At 37.2% G+C, this 7,654-nt stretch overlaps 1 pseudogene; it reads left to right on the forward strand.

Annotated features, from left to right (window-relative positions):
- The first annotated feature begins 5,317 nt into the window (after nt 1-5,317).
- Nucleotides 5,318-6,243, forward strand: LOC114221453 (olfactory receptor 4N5-like; annotated as a pseudogene).
- Nucleotides 6,244-7,654: the final 1,411 nt, after the last annotated feature.

The following is a 7,654-nucleotide window of genomic DNA, read 5'->3' on the forward strand; positions in this document are numbered from 1 at the left end:
GTCACCATCTCTGGGATTAACTCCAGCACAGTGACAAAAAAAAAATCTACTGACACTGGGTCCACTTAGCATTTTTTACTAAAGTCTGTCTAATCACTAAGTGCCTTCTTAGTTTAGTTTGCATAGATGTGATCTGGCTACTATCTCATTTGATCTTCATTTATATTATTTATATTTACAGATTTTAAAAATTCAGATTTTAAAAGACTAAATGACTTGCCTAAAATCATATAGTTACCAAATTGCAGAAATAGTGATTTCAATAAGATAGAATAATCCCCAAAGCAGCGTTCTTCCTGTAACATTCATGATACTGTCCAAAATCATAAAATATAAAAGGACAACAGAGGTTCCCACCATCCAATTTAGCTATCCCATTGAACTGATACCTAGTTGTCTGGGTGAAAATTTGTGCAACTGAATAAAGTTTTATATGATCCTCCACTATAGTAACAATTAAATTTTTTTATGTTCTTCAGCTTAATCCACATTTTTCAAAACTCATAGTAATGGGCAAGAATGTATTTTAATAATTTAAAAAGGAGAATCAGTACCATATCAGAAACCACACTGTTATTTTCAAAATTTCATTAAATAGATTCATAGTGTCAGGGGTGGTTTTAAGATTTACTTTAGAGCAGAAAGATAAGTCATTTTATTTTTATCAGTATGAGTTAGACAAAATATTTGAGAGAATGTGAATTAACTAATGAATGGGTGAGATTAAGTAAATTTCAAAGAGGATAATGTTCAGGAAGAAATTCTTAGCAATGAAGAGCAAGCAAGTTTTCCAATCTGTAGAAAAATCCATTGGCACTGGGTGTTATATGCAACTGATGAATTATTGAACTCTACATCTGAAATTAATGATGTACTTATATAAGTTGACTAATTGAATTTTAAAAATTCATTGAAATGGAACACTTAGGAAGCATGTACCATGCTCCCTTTACCTTGGAGTAAAACAATCTATTGTCTCAGAATTAGTGGAAAGACAGGCATTGAATATAATGAAGTAGAATACAAGCACAAAACAGAGTGAAAGTGAATTAAGACTCAAAGAATGTGGGCAAATGAGAGAAGGAAAGAGAATGATAAGAGAGCGATGAGGAAGGAAAAGCAAAAGGTAGATGGAGAGAAATTGCAAGAAAAATAAAGGAATAAAAGATAAGGCAAATGTAAAAAGAATAACTGAGAAAATGAGTGTGTAAAATAGAATTAGCAGGAAGATAATGGGCAAATGGGAAAATTTTTTTAAAAAAAGGAGGAAAAGGAAACGAATGGGGAGAGATGAAGGAGGAGATGCTAGGAAGGTGATCAGTCCCTAAACACCTGGTTCCAGGAGCTGATCTCATAGCAGTTGGAATCTAGGCATGCTCAGGGTGGCCTGTGGATGCTGTGTGTCTGCACTCTGAAAAAGAGAGGAGGATATGAACCCCTCTCCACCTGCACATCTTCAATGCCAGATATGTTTTTGTATCAGTTGAAATAACAAGGAGGGTTAGGGATGATGAAACATTGTCTCTATCCTAGCCTGCACTGACAATACTTCTTTGCCCATCTGACTAGAGCAAAATGCTGGTCTCTGTGAGAGTCATTGTCTTGGGCTTCTTCTCCCCAGGAATTCATTTTATGCAGAGTAATGTTTATCTGATGCAAGTCTGTCAGTCTTTGTGATGAGCACAATTTGAGAATCAAAGGAACAGAAAGTATGTAAATGAGAAATGGAGAAGAAAGTGGATTGAAGAGGGGAAGTAGTATGCAATTCCATCTGTTAGTAACAGGGAATAGAAGTGGATCTGGAAAAATAAAAGCAGAGGAAGAGTGGGAGACCATAACTCTCAGAATGCTCCCCAGGCTTGGAATTGTCAACCACAAAATGCATGAAATAACTGTAAGTGAGCCCCTGAAATGTGCAAAACCTAAGATTAGGCAGAAGGAGCTACTGACACTTTCCTAAAAGCAGGTTTCTATAGGGACAGTAAGAAAGGAATGCGGAGGCCAATTGGTATCTAGTTGGATAGAAGACAGAAGGAAACTCCAAAGCTAATTTGAAGGACATCCAAGATATTTTTTTTCCTATTTCAATTTGCTTAGACGCATTATCTGTTTATACATATATGGATAAGTATCTCCGTGCACAAATATGTACCCTTGTGTTATAAATTCCTTTTCTATAACATCTGGGTGCTAGTTACAAATGTTACTAATCACATAGAACATATGTTCTGAAGTTTCCTTAACCAACTGAGCCACCCAGGTGCCCTGTTCTGAAGTTTCCTAATAAGTGTGCCCTAAAACACCAGCATATTGCCTAAATTTTCCATGAGTTTCTTTATAGACTTTTTAAGGTTGATTTTTCTTTAGTCTTTCCATTTTCTTTTCTTCTCTTCCTACCTTCTCCTCCTAGGAATGCTATCAAAAATGTCTACCAAATGTCTATTGGGAAGTTTTCTTTCTCCAGTCTTCCACATCACTTTTTTTAAAATTTAAATTCAATTAGCCAACATATAGTAAGTTTCAGATGTAGTGTTCAATAATTTATCAGTTGCATATAATAACCAGTGTTCATCACATCACATGCCCTCCTTAATGCCCATCACCCAATTACTCCACCCCCAACTCCCCACCAGCAAGCCTCATTTTTTTTTATTATTAGAGTTAAGAGTCTCTCCTGGTTAGTCTCCCTCTGATGACTTCCCCTTCAGTTTTCCCACCCTTACCCTATGATCCTCTGTGCTGTGTCTTATGTTCCACATATGAGTGAAACCATATAATTGTCTTTCTCTGATTGACTTATTTTGCTCAGAATACCCTCCAGTTCCATCCAAATCAATGTAAATGATAAGTATTCATCCCTTCTGAGGGCTGAGTAGTATTCTATTGCATACATATATAACACATCTTCTTTATCCATTCATCTGTCAATGGACATCCTGGCTCTTTCCACAGTTTGGTTATTGTGGACATTGCTGCTATGAACACTGGGGTGCAGGTGCCCCTCTGAATCACTACATTCATATCTTTGGGGTAAATACCTAGTAGTACAATTGCTTGGTCATAGGGTAGCTCTATTTTTAACTTCTTGAGGAATGTACATACCATTTTCCAGAGTAGCTGTACCACATCACTTCTGAGATTTATTTATTTATGAGAGAGAGAGAGAGCGAGCAGGGAGAGGGGCAGAGGGAGAGCAAGACAAGCAGACTCTCTGCTGTGCAGGGAGCCCAACTTAGGGCTTGATCTCAAGACCCTGAGATTAAGACCTGACCTGAAATCAAGAGTCAGATGCTTAACTGACAGTCACCCAGTTACCCCTTTCCATATCACTTTTAATGGCACTTAAAAAAAAAGATTCAGGGTCCTGGGTGGCTCAGTCTGTTAAGTGTCTGCCTCTTGATTTCAGCTCAGGTCATGATCTCAGGGTTGTGAGATGGAGCCCCACATTGGGCTCCACACTCAGCACAGAGTCTGCTTGAGATTCTCCCTCTCCTTCTGTCCCTCCCCCTGCTCTCTCTCTAATAAATTAAAAAAAAGATTTATTGAAATATAATCAACATATAAAATTTACCAATTTAAATATATAGCTCAAGGGTTTTAAGTGTATGTACAGGGATATGCAAACATCACCATGATAAATTTTAAAGCATTTTCATATTCATATTCCCCAAAAGAAAACTTGTATTATAGTCATATTATAGTCACTCCCCATTCTACCCACAGCCCTAGGCACCCACTCTTTTACTTACTATCAACCCCAAGATGCATGAAATAACTGTTTGCCTTGTTTGCAGATTTTCATAAACTGAATTGTACAGGATACGGTCCTTTGTGACTGGCTCCTTTCACAAAGAATAATGTTTTCGAGTTCATTCATGTTGTAGCATGTCACATGTCATTCCTTTTTATTGCCAAACTGCATTCCATTGTATCCATAGTACTTTTGAAAAGCAACTATTGTATGTAATTCAAAATCAAGAGAAATATTGTTATATGTCACATTATAGTACTGTGTTACAATTAGCAATCTTGCATTTTTTAAGTCATTCATGTCAACAAACAGATATCACAATATATGAGTATTTATTTATAAAATATGTTTCTACAATTATAGCAATATACAAATACATATATAGTAATATACAAAAAACCCACAAATATAATTCTAAACAGAATTCATAGACTAGATTATAGCCTGAAAAGGGGCAATATTTATGCAAGCAATATTATGACTATTTAAGCACCTAAATAAAATAACACCAATAGATGGACACTGATTATTAATATCCTAATTGGTTTAAAATGAGGAATACACACCTCTTATTTTTCTTACCACTTGTGAATGATAATAAAAAAGAAAAATCATTGCAAAACTAAGAATCTGAAATGCAATTGCTTTATTTTTCTCATCAGTCAAATGAGTATGTCATACTGTATGTTCTACATGATCAATTCCAGCACTAGCATGCTTTGATTATATTGAGATGTTCAAAATATTTTATATATTCTGATAAGTTTATATGAAAATATTTGTGGGTAGGATATCATTCGGCTATCATTCTGAGATCTGAGGGAAAAGTAGGTTATGGATACATGGCAAGCAAATAAACATGGATTAGTATTCATTAGTATTTAAGAACAGGGTGTGCAGCAGATTCAGGATTGGGATCCAATCAAGGGTGTACCTAGGGGAATACCTCTATGTTAGGAGAATGCAGGATTCTTGTTTGGAACCCTAAACCAGTTTGGAACAAAGGTGCACAAGGGCACCAAAGCAGAACAGTGTGATAGAAATAAGTAAGGCACACATTTAGAAAACAAGACATAGAGTTACCAACCAGGAAATAGGGATTCTACAGAGCCAAAGGAAAGAAGCACTTGCAAAAGCACTTTGCTCTGTGGGAATGAAGAGAAGCGATGAAAACCCAGCAACAAATCTAAACATTAGAGACGGTGCACCACAGCTAACTGAGAAAACAACACACCTGACAAATTTAATAATGGTTAAGTTTTGTTTTAATCAGGAAATCTCAACTATTCTTCAAGCAAAGTAGCCCAGACTCCTAGGGGAGCACAAGTATATAGAAGCACATGGTTAAATGGGAATGAGAGTGTGGTTATGAGAACAATGTCTTAGGGAGGGATCAAGAAATGGAGGGTAGAAGGGTCAGCTCAAAACATAAGACACTTACTGGACATGCATTTTTTTTTCAGCTAGGCAAGTTTTGGATGTGGTAAATAAATGTTTTTATCTGGAGAAGAGCTAAAAAGGTGGTTATAACAGATAATAGTTTGTTATTCTGCAGACAGAGGGGAGATGGAGAGGGAGAACAGCACAGTGGTGACAGAATTCATCCTCCTTGGTCTGACCCAGTCTCGACATGCTCAGCTCCTGGTCTTTGTGCTAGTCTTAGTTTTCTACCTCATCATCCTCCCTGGAAATTTCCTCATCATCCTCACCATCAGATCAGACCCTGGCCTCACAGCCCCCCTCTACTTCTTTCTGGGCAACTTGGCCTTCCTGGATGCATCCTATTCCTTCATTGTGGCTCCCAGGATGCTGGCAGACTTCCCCTCTGAGAAGAAAATAATCTCTTACGGAGGCTGCATCACTCAGCTCTTTTTCTTGCACTTCCTGGGGGCAGGGGAGATGTTTCTTCTTGTTGTGATGGCCTTTGACCGCTACATCGCCATCTGTCATCCTTTGCACTATTCTACTGTCATGAACCCTAGAGTCTGCTATGCCTTGCTGTTGGCTCTGTGGCTTGGGGGCTTTACTCATTCCATTGTACAAGCAGCCCTTATTCTCCGCTTGCCCTTCTGTGGCCCAAACCAGCTAGATAACTTCTTCTGTGATGTGCCGCAGGTCATCAAGCTGGCCTGCACAGACACTTTTGTGGTGGAGCTCCTGATGGTCTCCAACAGTGGCCTGCTCACCCTGCTGTGCTTCCTGGGACTTCTGGCCTCCTCTGCAGTCATCCTCTGCTGTGGAAGGGACATTCCTCTGAAGAGAAGAACAAGGCCCTTTCTACATGTACCACACACATTATCACTGTGTTTCTGATATTTGGACCTGTCATCTTCATCTATACTCGCCCATTCAGAGCCTTCCCAGCTGACAACGTGGTTTCTCTCTTTCATACAGTCATTTTTCCTTTGATGAACCCTGTGATTTATACTTTTTGCAACCAGGAAGTGAAAGCTTCCGTGAGGAGGTTACTGAGTCATCACATGGTTTGCTGAATGAAATAGAAGAATGGGACAACAACAAAGGAGAAAATCCAGTTGGAACTGATTAAATCAATTATTCATTAATGCACTAAATCAGTCAGTCAATTTAGCAAATACTACATTTACTAAGTACTTGCAATTTTCAGGCACTATTCTAGCTATGTGAATAAGGCAGGTAAGAGTCCAGGTCTCTTGGGATTATATTCAGGTAGATAAACACAGATTAAACTATTAAATTGAAAACATATCCAAAAGAGATAGTGCTCTGAAGCAAATAAAAAATAATGTTATGATAAAGTTTGACTGGGAGATGGTAGTTACTTTGCTTTTGGTTGTTAAGCAAGGTCTTTCAGAGCAGGGGTTAGTTGATAACCAGACAACTTGAAAGACACACCCATGGAATTACATGGGGACAGAAAATTCAAGAGACAGAGGATAACTGGTACAAGGGTACAAAGATCTTACGAACTGGTACATTTCAAGACCACAGAAAGGAATGTAGTAGCTTGTCAAATATGTTGATATATATAAATAAGTATATATTAAATACTGACTGTACAAAAAATAGTATGATGTCTTGTTAGGTGAGCGACATGTAATAGGATTATTATTGATAGGACTGGATTAAAATCTGCTTTCTTGTCAAATGTTTTATATTTATATTGTTTCACATTTTCTGCTTCTTTTGGTTTAATTGATAAAGGCAACACAACTTTAATACTGTAGGATTTACCTAGACATATGGCCCTAGTGGTAAGGCTCCTTTCACTCTGTACTATATCTGCTAGCATGCCTTTCCTGAACTAAGTTCACAAAAACTAGAACGCTCATGTCAATCAATAAGTAAGTAATATACACATCTTGGAATATACTGCTTCTAGAATTTAGAGAGGACTACCAGACATTATGCTTTCTTCTTAGTGATATAGTGACTGAGGTACAAGATGCAATACTTTAACTTTTAAGCTGATATCTCAGCATACTTGCCCTATATAAACTCTCCAAAACTTCACAATGTGGCAGGACCCTGCCATCTTCAATGAATGAGGTTTTTGTCCTCACATTTTATCCTTCACAGTGACTTAATCTGGGAAGAGAAAAATGTTTTTCTTATGCTCTATCTTAGGAATATTGAAAATTTCACTTAATGCCCCTATAAGTAATTATACATATATATGTCCTTGACTAAAATTATTGGTATGCTAGTAACCAACCATGATTATCATGTTATAGTTAAATTAGATGGAGGTTTATTTTCTAGTGTAAAATAAATCATCTTAGTCCAATGTTGATATGGTAGTACCACAGTATCACCAGAGACTCCAAAACCTCCTGTGTGTGTGGTTTTTTTAATAATTTGTCACAAAATGTCTGTAAAAATTTCACACACCACACTTGTATTCCAGAAAGACTGAATAATAAA

The sequence above is a fragment of the Eumetopias jubatus genome, unplaced genomic scaffold, assembly GCF_037043125.1.
Source record: "Eumetopias jubatus isolate StellerSeaLion01/CBP00866 unplaced genomic scaffold, mEumJub1_p1.0 scaffold_7, whole genome shotgun sequence".
NCBI classification, from domain to species: domain Eukaryota; kingdom Metazoa; phylum Chordata; class Mammalia; order Carnivora; family Otariidae; genus Eumetopias; species Eumetopias jubatus.